The sequence below is a fragment of the Protopterus annectens genome, chromosome 5.part1 (genome assembly GCF_019279795.1).
Source record: "Protopterus annectens isolate FY-2018-M chromosome 5.part1, PAN1.0, whole genome shotgun sequence".
In the NCBI taxonomy this organism is placed as follows: Eukaryota; Metazoa; Chordata; order Ceratodontiformes; family Protopteridae; genus Protopterus; species Protopterus annectens.
The window spans coordinates 440,627,703-440,640,132 of record NC_056736.1 but is presented as its reverse complement, the minus strand read 5'-3'; the positions used below and the strand labels follow the sequence as shown (position 1 = coordinate 440,640,132).

The following is a 12,430-nucleotide window of genomic DNA, read 5'->3' as shown; positions in this document are numbered from 1 at the left end:
TTAAAGGGAAAATGGAATATGACACAAATGGCCCTTACCTGCATTTAGAACATTTGCTCTGCACCTCATCCTCTGACTCATAGATCTTTACATGTATTTGTTATTTACATATGATTGTTTATTCTTTAAAGATGCAAGGCCTGATGTTATATTATTGAGGACAGATTATCTCTGCATCAGGTTAAATTGTTTGGCAGTTTAGCTCAGAGTTAAGGTTACAAGCTGCTAGCAATGTTTATCCTGTAGTCCTACTTTCTGATTTCCTTAATTTCACTTGCAAACTGTGTAACTCTGAACAAGTCACTTAACTAAACAGTACTCATGGTTTGCCCCTGAAAATGGACCCTTGTGTTTAGTGGGCTTGCCTGGGTAACAAATAAATAAAATAAAAAGAAATGCGTGCAAGCCTGTGCCTATAAAGGATTATCAAATTATGCTGATTTATTTATAAAAGCAGAAGAAAGTTCTTTACACTCTCAGTTTCTTTTTTCTATTAACTCATCTCTTGATGGCTGATAATTGAACAATATGGACAATAAGTACTCCTTAGTGGGGAAAGGACACAGTACAGGTTCTGTAAAGAGCATTGATTCCTGTGTATAAAGAGAACAGCAACTCTCATTTGCTTTTGTTTCTACATTGCCTGAAATTATACAAAGTTAGAGATACAAATATTATTCTATTTATACAGAGTCAGAGATGCAAATATTATTATATTTACCTTATAGTAATGAATTGCATACAGACTGTTTACTTCTCTATGCCTTTGGGCATAACATAATACAGGAAACCATTGCTCATCTTGCCAGGAGAGTGAGAAAATGACAGAGGCTTGCCATCTGCATCTTAGCATGCCTTGGAATTCTGTATGGAACTGAGGAAATTAGATGAGTCTTGCCAAAATATCAAAGGGAAACAGATAGCAGGAACTACAAACTGTGTAATTATTCTTTAAATCCCTCCCCTTCTCACACATCAATGGCATGCCAAGCACAAGTCCACGGGAAATATAGTGTTAGCTGTTTTCTTTTTCTCTACTAGCATTAGTGGCTTAGTCCAGACCTAAAACAACCATTTTTTCACTTTGCAGATTGCAGCTACTAACAAACAATTATCATACATTGCTGAAACCTGTCAGTTACCAAAGTCATCCCTTCCTTTGTTACACTCATTACTGTATAACTTCTGCTACTGTTCCATTCACTCTCATACTCGGAGACTAATTTCATATTAGATATTTTCTGACAGATGTAGCCTGTTGTAGAATATATTTCAAAATGATCTGTAGAAATAAAAGAGCCAGATGTACAGAGTTATCAAAATGCATAGGTTCTAAATCCCCATCATTTACTGAAAGTGATCCCATGCAGCTTCTATACTGTCTCTGTACACCATCCCGAATATATAGTCATGACCATACCATGGCATCCTTAGCTATGTCTGCCAATCTTTTAACATCCCAGTACATTTATCATATTACAAGTTCATAGCCACAATAATCTGAATGTTTTGACATAAAACTACTCCAGATAGGACTGTTGAAAGAGCACTAAAACTAATAAAATAAACTCAAGTGTTCTTTTTCATTTATACTAATGATCCCCCATTACTAGGTACCTCCATTTTGCACTGGTCATTTAGTAACCCCTGACTACATTTGTGATGTATATGTAATGATTACATCATGCAAGACAAGTATGTCATAACTGGAAAGGAAAGGGAGAATTATTATGTCTTAAGGCTTATGTTTGGATTCTTTGCACTATAGTGGAATGATGGAGGCTGTCATCTCTCATTCTCTGTGTATAATAAGAGGACAAGTTTGTGCCACCTATCATCTGATTTTTGTTTCTCCCTGGTGTGTGCCATACAGTAGGCAAGTCCATATAACAGAAAATAATATTTACTGAATAAGTAAAGTAAGTAATGAAATGGTGTTTGAAAAGTTCATTTTCTGTGGGTAAGATAATTTTATTTGTAAATAACTTTGTTTTGAATTGCATAGGCTGAACATTTAGTTACTTGGTGTCATGCATTATTGAAAAAGATACAGCATATCTTCTCTGGATTCAGATCAATTGGATGTGCAGACAAAATGATTCAGCATTGGCTGTTGCCCTTTCAAAACATCTTTTGAACACAGAATTGATGTTTGATAATGCAGCCTGTTTATTTTTGATATTAACTCACAAATTCTCCTTTTATCATTTCACTGATGGGGTTTCCTTATGCCTATGTCATGTACGGCTCCTTAATGAAATGTCGGCACTGGAACTGCCGAATGCAGACAAGCTGAAACAAAAAATACTAAAAACACAGGAGAAGAGTGAATCTCAAAAATTGCTCTTCTCCTTTAAATTTTCTTTTTTCTGGGGGGCAAGCCCCCCTACACAGCCTATGTGGGGACCCCCAAACTTATACATACCAATTCCGAGATAAACAGACTGCATTTCTGTGAACTGCTGGAAAGCTGATAGATTTGCTGTGAGCTGCAGAATTGGAATCTATTCCAAACTGATAAGTATACCTTTTGCAACTTAATTTGCACTGTGCTATATTTATACACTTGCCTATTATTTATAGTGGTGCTGTATTGTTTCTGTCACTTTTTGTCTCCACTGTGTTTTTTTCTCAGGGTAGCTCAAGCTAGTTTTAGGGAGGGGGTTGTTGAGCCAGCCCACATCCTAGCTGTTAGTCATTGTCTGAGGTATATTTCATTGTAATTCCAATACAGACTGCATTTCTGTGAACTGCTGGAACGCTATTAGATTTGCCATGAGCTGCAGAATTGGAATCTATTCCAAACTGATAAGTACACTTTTTGCAACTTAATTTGTACTCTGCTGTATTTATACACTTGCCTATTATTTATAGTGGTGCTGTATTGTTTCTGTCCCTTGTTGTCTCCACTGTGATTTTTTCTCAGGGTAGCTCAAGCTAGTTTCAGGGAGGGGGTTGTTGAGCCAACCCACATCCTAGCTGTTAGTCATTGCCTGAGTTGTATTTCATTGTAATTCCAGTACAGACTGCATTTCTGTGAACTGCTGGAAAGCTGATAGATTTGCTGTGAGCTGCAAAGTTGGAATCTATTCCAAACTGATAAGTACACTTTTTGCAACTTAATTTGCACTGTGCTGTATTTATACACTTGCCTATTATTTATAGTGGTGCTGTATTGTTTCTGTCTCTTGTTGTCTCCACTGTGTTTCTCCCACCCACCCACCCTCCCTGTTCTTGTCTTGATGTTAACCTTGGTGGCTTTCAAGCTGCCCGCCCCTCTTGTAAGTTTGTATTTGGATATTCCTTATGGGCCTAACTCATTTGCTCACTCAACTGAGTGCACTGAGATCATATTCTGATTTCAGGCACTCCTACTGTGTAGAAAGAGAGCATTTGAGAAGGACAAACCCTCTAGCCTCTTAATCCTGCTGTGTTCCCTCCCTCAAAAAAAAAAAACAAAAAAAAACAAATATATATATATATATATATATATATATATATATATATATATATTCAGCTGCTCTTACTGTAACTGTCTTAGTTGCTGTTCTGCGTGCTATCTGTTCAGTTGTTATTACTCTGCACTTATTACTGCTTGTTAGTAGCCTTCTAATTTAATGCCTTCTGCATTTGTTTTTTAGTCATTTATTAATTTAATTGCATTTAATTAAACTGTATTTGCCGTAATATTGATACATGTGTGCTAGGCTGCACTGCATTTGAATTGTGTTCACTGCTGTTTTAGCTGCTTTTCTGTAAAAAAAAAAAAAAAAAAATTCCTAGCTTGTTTCCTGTCTTTCCTGTAACATGTCTAGTCCAGATACAAACTTGCTGTATCCAGGACTGTTTGTAAGCTCATGAGCCCCCCAAGCCTTTCTGTGTTGGAGGGAAGACTTCTAGCTTATCAGTGGGAGTGGTAAGCACTAGGTAGTCTATCTACCACAGGAGGAGAGGTTTCTGGCCCAGAAATGATAGTTTATTGGCCGTTTGGGAAGCTCTTCCATCTCTTTCAACCTTCTGATTCAAAAGCCTGTGTTTGTGCTTGTTTCCTGCCTGTCCTGTTACTAGTCTAGTCTAGGTACAGATTTGCTGTATCCAGGACTCTTTGTAAGCTTCTGAGCCCCCCCCCCAAGCCTTTCTGTGTTGGAGGGAAGCCTTCTAGCTTATCAGTGGGAGTGGTAAGCATCAGGTAGCCTATCTAGCATGGGAAGAGTGGGTTTTGGCCCATAAATTGTAGTTTATTGGCCGTTTAGATAGTTTTCCATCTCTTTCAACTTGCTGGCTTAAAAGCCTGTGTTTGTACTTGTTCCCTACCTTTCCTGTAACTAGTCTAGTCCAGGTACAGATTTGCTGTATCCAGGACTCTTTGTAAGCTTCTGAGCCCCCCAAGCCTTTCTGTGTTGGAGGAAAGCCTTCTAGCTTATCAGTGGGAGTGGTAAGCATTAGGTAGCCTATCTACCACAAGAGGAGTGGTTCCTGGTCCAGAAATTGTAGCTACTGGCCGTTTGGGCAGTTTTTTCCCATCTCTTTCAACTTTCTGGTTTAAAAGCCGCACTTGCACTTGTTTCCCACCTTTCCTGTTACTAGCCTAGTCCAGATACAGAGCTGCTGTATCCAGGACTGTTGGTAAGCTTCTGAGCCCCCCAAGCCTTTCTGTGCTGAAGGGAAGCCTTCTAGCTTATCAGTGGGAGTGGTAAGCACTAGGTAGCCTATCTACCACAAGAGGAGTGGTTCTGGCCCAGAAATTATAGTTTATTGGCCGTTTGGGCAGTTTTTTCCATCTCTCTCAACTTTCTGGTTTTAAAGCCCGTGTTTGCACTTGATCCACACCTTTCCTATAACTAGTCTAGCCCAGGTACAGATTTGCTGTATCCAGGACTGTTTGTAAGCTTCTGAGCCCCCCCAAGCCTTTGTGTTGGAGTGCAGCCTTCTAGCTTATTAGTGGGATTGGTAAGTACTATGTAGCCTGTCTACAACAAGAGGAGTGGTTCTTGGCCCAGGAATTGTAGTTTATTGATCATTCGGGAAGTTGTCCATCTCTTTCAACTTTCTAGTTTAAAAGACCACATCTGTGCTTGTTTCCCATCTGTCCTGTATCTAACCTACTGGCAAGCACTAGAAAGCCTTAAACTGATACAAGCCTTCTAGCTTAAAAGAGAGAATTTGGAGTGACTGAGTATCAGTTTTCTCTGTTTTCTTGCTGTACTTAACTGTTTTCCACCTAAACGCTGATTTTTCCAGCACTTATTGTGATTTAAAAGCTTGTTTTTTTCACATATTGTACTTATTTGACTGCCTGCACTTTTAAAAAGTTGTTTTTTGTTTAAATAAATTGTTTAACTGTTGTAGGCTACACACTAAAGTATGATAGCCTTTTCGGATCACTTGTAGTCATTTAAAGCTGTTTTAAGTGTACTTTTTACTGTTTTTGCCTTATCTTTTCAAAAAAAAAAAAAAAACAAAACAAAAATTTCTTGTTTCCCGCCTTTTTAAGATAGTATAGTCCAGTTTTCAGGCTAGTACTGAATTCAGGGTTGTGTTAAAAGTTTCTGAGTTGCCCATACCTTACTTGGATAGAGGGAAGTTTCTCTGTTCACCTGTGAGAGAGGGGAACTTTGAGCAGCCATCTGTCCCTGGAGGAGTGGTTCCAGCCCAGATGTTAGTAGTTTAAAAACTGCATTTGCACAGTTTTGTGCGCCGGGCAGCACTGGTTAGCTAGGGTTAAATTATTCCCGGCTCCACTAAGTCTCCTCTTCAGTTTTTCACTTGAAATTAGTCTAACTCAACCTAAGCACTCAAAAAGCATCCTACAGTCCAGCACTTGCTCAGACCTAATAGCAAACACTAATATACCCACACCTGACTGCCCAGCAGGGCAAGGCTCTTTATCCACCCCTCACCAACCAAGCAACTAAGCAGCTCACCCTACTATTCAGGCATGATCAAAGGGCAACTTCAGGTGTACTTTCCAGTCCAGCTGGTGAATCTGGGTATCCTGAGGCAATGTTACAACTGCCTCATGTACACAGACAGCCCTCTCCTCCTACCACAAAACACTAACATATGCGAGAGATACAATTATGCAGCCAAACTGGAGGCTAAGGTCTCTCCACCCAAGACTGGAACAGACAGTCATGAGGAGAAGGTTAACACTTGCACCACACCTCCAGCCTCACATAGACCTACTAAACCAGCACTGGCAAAAAATGCACATAAATACACAAAATCATACTCAGAGGCTCTAAATAAAAACCTGCAAAAGCATCAGAGAGCTCCAAAGCAGACACCCACAAAACCTGCACCTCCCGTCACAAACCAGACAACACATAAAACACAAAATCAATGTGCCGCACAATCACAGCCCTTAAGGTAAAATAACATACCTAACACACTAGTAATAGGTGACTCAATAGTCAGGCACACTGATGCCCCACTCACTAGGCTGGACAAGGAGAAGGTTACTGTTAGCTGCCTATCAGGAGCTAGAATCTGCCACATAACACAAGCACACAGATCACTCCAGAACAAGTACAAATATGACTCTGTCAATGTTCATGTTGGTGTGAATGACCTGAAATGTACCTCCCTGGACTACATGAAAAGAGACATGGAAGAGCTCTCTGATCATGTAGCCCAGGCAGGTATGACCCTGACCCTGAGTATCATCCTGCCCTCACCAAGAATGATACCTCAGTATAAAGAAAAAATGATCAATTTCAACAATTGGATAAGCTTCTGGTGTCATTCAAAGGGGATCCAGTGTCTGTCAGCCTGGGATGACATGCTCGACAAGCCGTGTTGCTTCGCAAGAGATGGCTTGCACCTGTCACCCCTTGGCTTTTGAATACTGGCCAAGGCTCTTGCTGCCCCCATAGTGCCTTTTTCAGGCAAGGCTCAAAATTCAAACCCACCACCGTAAACAGCAGAAGTAAAAAAATGAGGGTTATGCTACTCAACGCCAGGAGTTTAAATATCAAAATGCATGTGCTCGAAGCACTCCTAAGTATGGAGTACGTCGACATCTGTGCAGTAACTGAAACCTGGTTCAAGGCTCTAGAGAGCACTACAGCACTACTGGGCTACAACTCATACCACACATTTCGGTCACAGAACATGGAATGAAACACAAAAGGAGGGGGTGTATCCATATTCATCAAGGATATCCACACCACCAGGTTAGTGGCGCAGCATGATACCTATGAGATCATCCATGTGCAACTAACATCGGACACATCTGCAATGCAAATTGTGGCCTGCTATAGATCACCCTCCATGACCCAGGACCACCACTCCACCTTTCTGGAGACACTGGAAAACATGAAGGTCCTACCGAACACCCTGATATTGGGCGATTTCAATTACCCTACCATTAACTGGGAAAACTACTTGAGTACAAACTCCCAGGCTCAGCGCTTCCAGGAATTTATCAACTCAAATGCACTAGATCAGCTGGTAAACTCCCCTACCAGAGGCCACAACATACTGGACCTGGTCATCACCAACATGGGCGACAGGTGTTCCATACCGGAGATCAACCCATCACTGGTTAGATCAGACCATAAACTAATCACCCTGTATGTCCACACCCCACCACCACCCCCAACCAAGGAAACCACAATGAAAAACTTTTCTAAAGCAAACTTCACCTTACTTAAGGCAGAGGTGGTAAGTTTCACAGCCCCCACGCTAAAAGATAACACTGCCCAAGATGCAGAATCTTTTACAATTGCACTCTGTGAGCACCTACAAAGATGCATGGATCATACCATCCATAGCAAAACCAAGACTCACTCCCCTAAGAGAAGGAAACCAGTCTGGTGGACCCTGACATAAACAGGTTATTCAACAGAAGGAGGAAACTAGTTCAGAAAAAAAGCAAATCCGAAGAAGGAAAGACATCCCTGATCAGTATCATTAAGAAACTAAGGTCCCTCATCAAATCATCCAAAGTTGACTTCGAAAGAAAAATAGCCAAGGGTTCGAAAGATAACCATAAAGCCTTCTTTGGCTATGTCAAGAATCTAAGTGGCAACTCACAGATATGCTCTGAGCTAGTGCAAAATAGCACAAAATATACTGAACCTACTGATATTGCCAACATCCTGGCAGATAGATTCAGTGCAAACTTCACCTCCCTCTCACCTTCAAAAGGGCCCACAACAATACTGGAAAAGTGTAGTGTTCCAGAAATAACAGAAGCACAGGTGAAAACAGCCCATTCAAAAGCCAAAAACACAGCATCAATGGGGCCAGATGGTGTCCCAGGCTGCGTCTTGCATGAACTACAGAACGAATTAACCCCCCACCTAAACACACTGTTCAACCTCAGCCTCTCCACAGGCTATGTGCCCATAGAATGGCACACAGTAACAATTATTTCACTCCACAAAGGAGGGGCCACAACTGTCCCTGGTAACTATCGCCCCATAAGCCTGACTAGCCTGACTAGCCTGGTCTGCAAGGCTATGGAGTGCATCATCATGGAACTCATTAACAAAGACATTGGGAACCTCCAAACACTTGACCTGACCCAGTTCAGCTTTGTTAAGGGCAGATTATGCCTACTAAACTTGGTTGACTTCTTTGAGACAGTCACCAAGGCCATAGATGAGGAAAAGGTGGTTCACACAGCCTACCTTGATCTCGCCAAGACATTCGACACAATTCCTCACTCAGGTATTATAGAAAAACTCACCAGTCTGAACATAAAGCCATAAATCACAAGATGGGTTGCCAACTGGCTTACAGACAGAAGTCACATGGTAAGAATAGCGGGCTCCATGTCCGACTCTATACCAGTCACAAGTGGTGTCCTGCAAGGCTCAGTTCTGGGAGCCCTACTGTTCGGCATATATTTCTCAGAAGTACAGGCAAACACAGGAGGACTATGGCTAACAAAGCTTGCCGATGACTGCAAGCTGGGAGCCATAATTGACTCTCCAGCTGACATGGACATCCTTCAAAAAGGCCTTACTGAGACAGACATCTGGTGTCAAAGTCATGGCCTCAAGATAAATGTCAAAAAATGCATAGTCATCCCATTTGGGAAAAACAAAACACCCACGAATTACCACATAGGTGGCAGCCGCCTTAATACAGAAGAGGTAATAAGAGATCTGGAGACCCAGGTAGATAGTAATCTCTCCTTTGACAATCATATTGCAAAGTAGTTAGAAAATCCTTCTATGTGGCCCATCTAATTACTAAGGGGTTCGGATCTAGAAATAAAGAGGTTATAGTGCCCTTCTACTCATCACACCCATCATAGAGTACAATGCCCCATTTGGGATGTACCTCACAAGACACTTCCAACAACTGGAAAGACCACAAAATTACCTTACCAAGAGGATTACTGGCCTCAAACATATGTCCTATGCAGCCCGACTGAAAAAACTCCGGCTGTACTTAGTGGCATACCGCTTACTCAGAGGTGATCTCTGCCTGACTTACAAAGCCATGTCCAACTCAGAATTGATGGACATGCTCCACCTAAAGAAATCCAAGTCACTGCGAGCCACATGCTCTAGTGAGATAAACCTTGCCACAACAATAAATAGAACATGCTGGAGGGATAGATTCCTGTCACAGAGACTCCCCATGCTTTGGAACAAAATTCCTAACTATATTAGGCAGAGCCCCTCACTAACACTCTTCAAGAGAATCCTTGACGAGTGGATGGGTAACAGAAAATACACCCCTGGGATCATTTCATTGGCTCTGCTTGACAGAGGCTCAGTTAATTAATCAATGGGGTGGCGAAAGCCGACACACTCTGGCTAGGCTTATAAATGGCTTTGGGCAGATAGCCTAGTACCTACCTATGAACCTATGAACCATACCTCAGAGAAAGGTGTATATTGTGAGAAATTGCATCAAAAACTTAGTACGTCCAAGCCCGTTCTTTAAGCCATTCAGTTTTTGCATTTCAGGACTCACTCATGTATACCATAACTGCTTCAGTCCTTTATAACCACTGGAGTTAGTGGGGATATACTATAACTGTAGTATAACTGCTTCAGTGCTTTATAACCACTGGAGTTAGTGGGGATATACTATAACTGTAGTATAACTGCTTCAGTGCTTTATAACCGCTGGAGTTAGTGGGGATATACTATAACTGTAGTATAACTGCTTCAGTGCTTTATAACCACTGGAGTTAGTGGGGATATACTATAACTGCTTCAGTGCTTTATAACCACTGGAGTTAGTGGGGATATACTATAACTGCTTCAGTGCTTTATAACCACTGGAGTTAGTGGGGATATACTATAACTGTACTGTAACTGCTTCAGTGCTTTATAACCACTGGGGTTAGTGGGGATATACTATAACTGTACTATAACTGCTTCAGTGCTTTATAACCACTGGAGTTAGTGGGGATATACTATAACTGTACTGTAACTGCTTCAGTGCTTTATAACCACTGGGGTTAGTGGGGATATACTATAACTGTACTATAACTGCTTCAGTGCTTTATAACCATTGGAGTTAGTGGGGATATACTATAACTATACTATAACTGCTTCAGTGCTTTATAACCACTGGAGTTAGTGGGGATATACTATAACTATACTATAACTGCCTCAGTGCTTTATAACCACTGGAGTTAGTGGGGATATACTATAACTGCACTATAACTGCTTCAGTACTTTATAACCACTGGAGTTAGTGGGGATATACTATAACTGTACTGTAACTGCTTCAGTGCTTTATAACCACTGGAGTTAGTGGGGATATACTATAACTGTACTATAACTGCTTCAGTGCTTTATAACCACTGGAGTTAGTGGGGATATACTATAACTATGCTATAACTGCTACAGTGCTTTATAACCACTGGAGTTAGTGGGGATATACTATAACTATACTATAACTGCTTCAGTGCTTTATAACCACTGGGGTTAGTGGGGATATACTATAACTGCTTCAGTGCTTTATAACCACTGGAGTTAGTGGGGATATACTATAACTATACTATAACTGCTTCAGTGCTTTATAACCACTGGAGTTAGTGGGGATATACTATAACTATACTATAACTGCTTCAGTGCTTTATAACCACTGAAGTTAGTGGGAATATATACTATAACTATACTATAACTGCTTCAGTGCTTTACAACCACTGGAGTTAGTGGGGATATACTATAACTATACTATAACTGCTTCAGTGCTTTATAACCACTGAAGTTAGTGGGGATATTCTATAACTATACTATAACTACTTCAGTGCTTTATAGCCACTGGAGTTAGTGGGGATATACTATAACTGTACTATAACTGCTTCAGTGCTTTATAACCACTGAAGTTAGTGGGGATATTCTATAACTATACTATAACTACTTCAGTGCTTTATAACCACTGGAGTTAGTGGGGATATTCTATAACTGCTTCAGTGCTTTATAACCACTGAAGTTAGTGGGGATATTCTATAACTATACTATAACTACTTCAGTGCTTTATAGCCACTGAAGTTAGTGGGGATATTCTATAACTATACTATAACTGCTTCAGTGCTTTATAACCACTGAAGTTAGTGGGGATATTCTATAACTATACTATAACTACTTCAGTGCTTTATAGCCACTGAAGTTAGTGGGGATATTCTATAACTATACTATAACTACTTCAGTGCTTTATAGCCACTGGAGTTAGTGGGGATATACTATAACTATACTATAACTGCTTCAGTGCTTTATAACCACTGGAGTTAGTGGGGATATAGTTCATTTGTCATTATTATTAGGCTTTCATTAACAAAAGTACTGAGCACATGTCACAACTATATGTCTTAGTCTGAATGAAGCTCAGACCTCCTTGACATTGGCTATATGTATATTTCTGCAATCATGGGGGCTGCAAACATATTTGCTGAAGTTGTCTGATGCAAATATAGTGAAAGTTTTAATCCATGAAGAAAATTAATCCAAGATGACACCTTTGCTCAGATCAGCAGAAGCATTTTGGAAAGGAGCTGGTATGGAACTCAAACCAGAAGAAGACAATTGCCATGGGGTAGTGGGAGATTTAGGGCATACTCCCTGGCAGTGCTATGATGTTGCACCAGCACCCTCAATCCCCTCATCAGCTCTGAGTCTGGGGGAGGCAAACGTGACTTCTATAGACCCAGTGAACAGGGAGATAAGCTGGTAACAAACAGGTGACAACAGAAAAGGTCAAGGAACAAAAGAAAGAATATAAACATGACCAGAAGAAAAGGAACAAAAAATGGAAGGCTCACAATTATAGAGACAAATTTAAAGAACCACTGGAATGTGCTGATCAAGGATCAAAGGGAAAAAAAAGAACTGATACACGAATAGCTATACAGGGGTCTACTTCATATGATCGAAATTTCATTTGACTGAAATTCATTTGACTGAGACCATATAACCTAAAGTTGATAACACTGAAAACTCACTTGACTGAAACT

At 40.6% G+C, this 12,430-nt stretch overlaps 1 protein-coding gene across 3 annotated transcripts in view; it reads left to right on the top strand.

The window, feature by feature from the left end:
• The window catches only part of ILDR2 (immunoglobulin like domain containing receptor 2), a 2,395,614-nt gene that overhangs the window by 392,021 nt on the left and 1,991,163 nt on the right, over window positions 1-12,430 (top strand). The window lies entirely within an intron of this gene.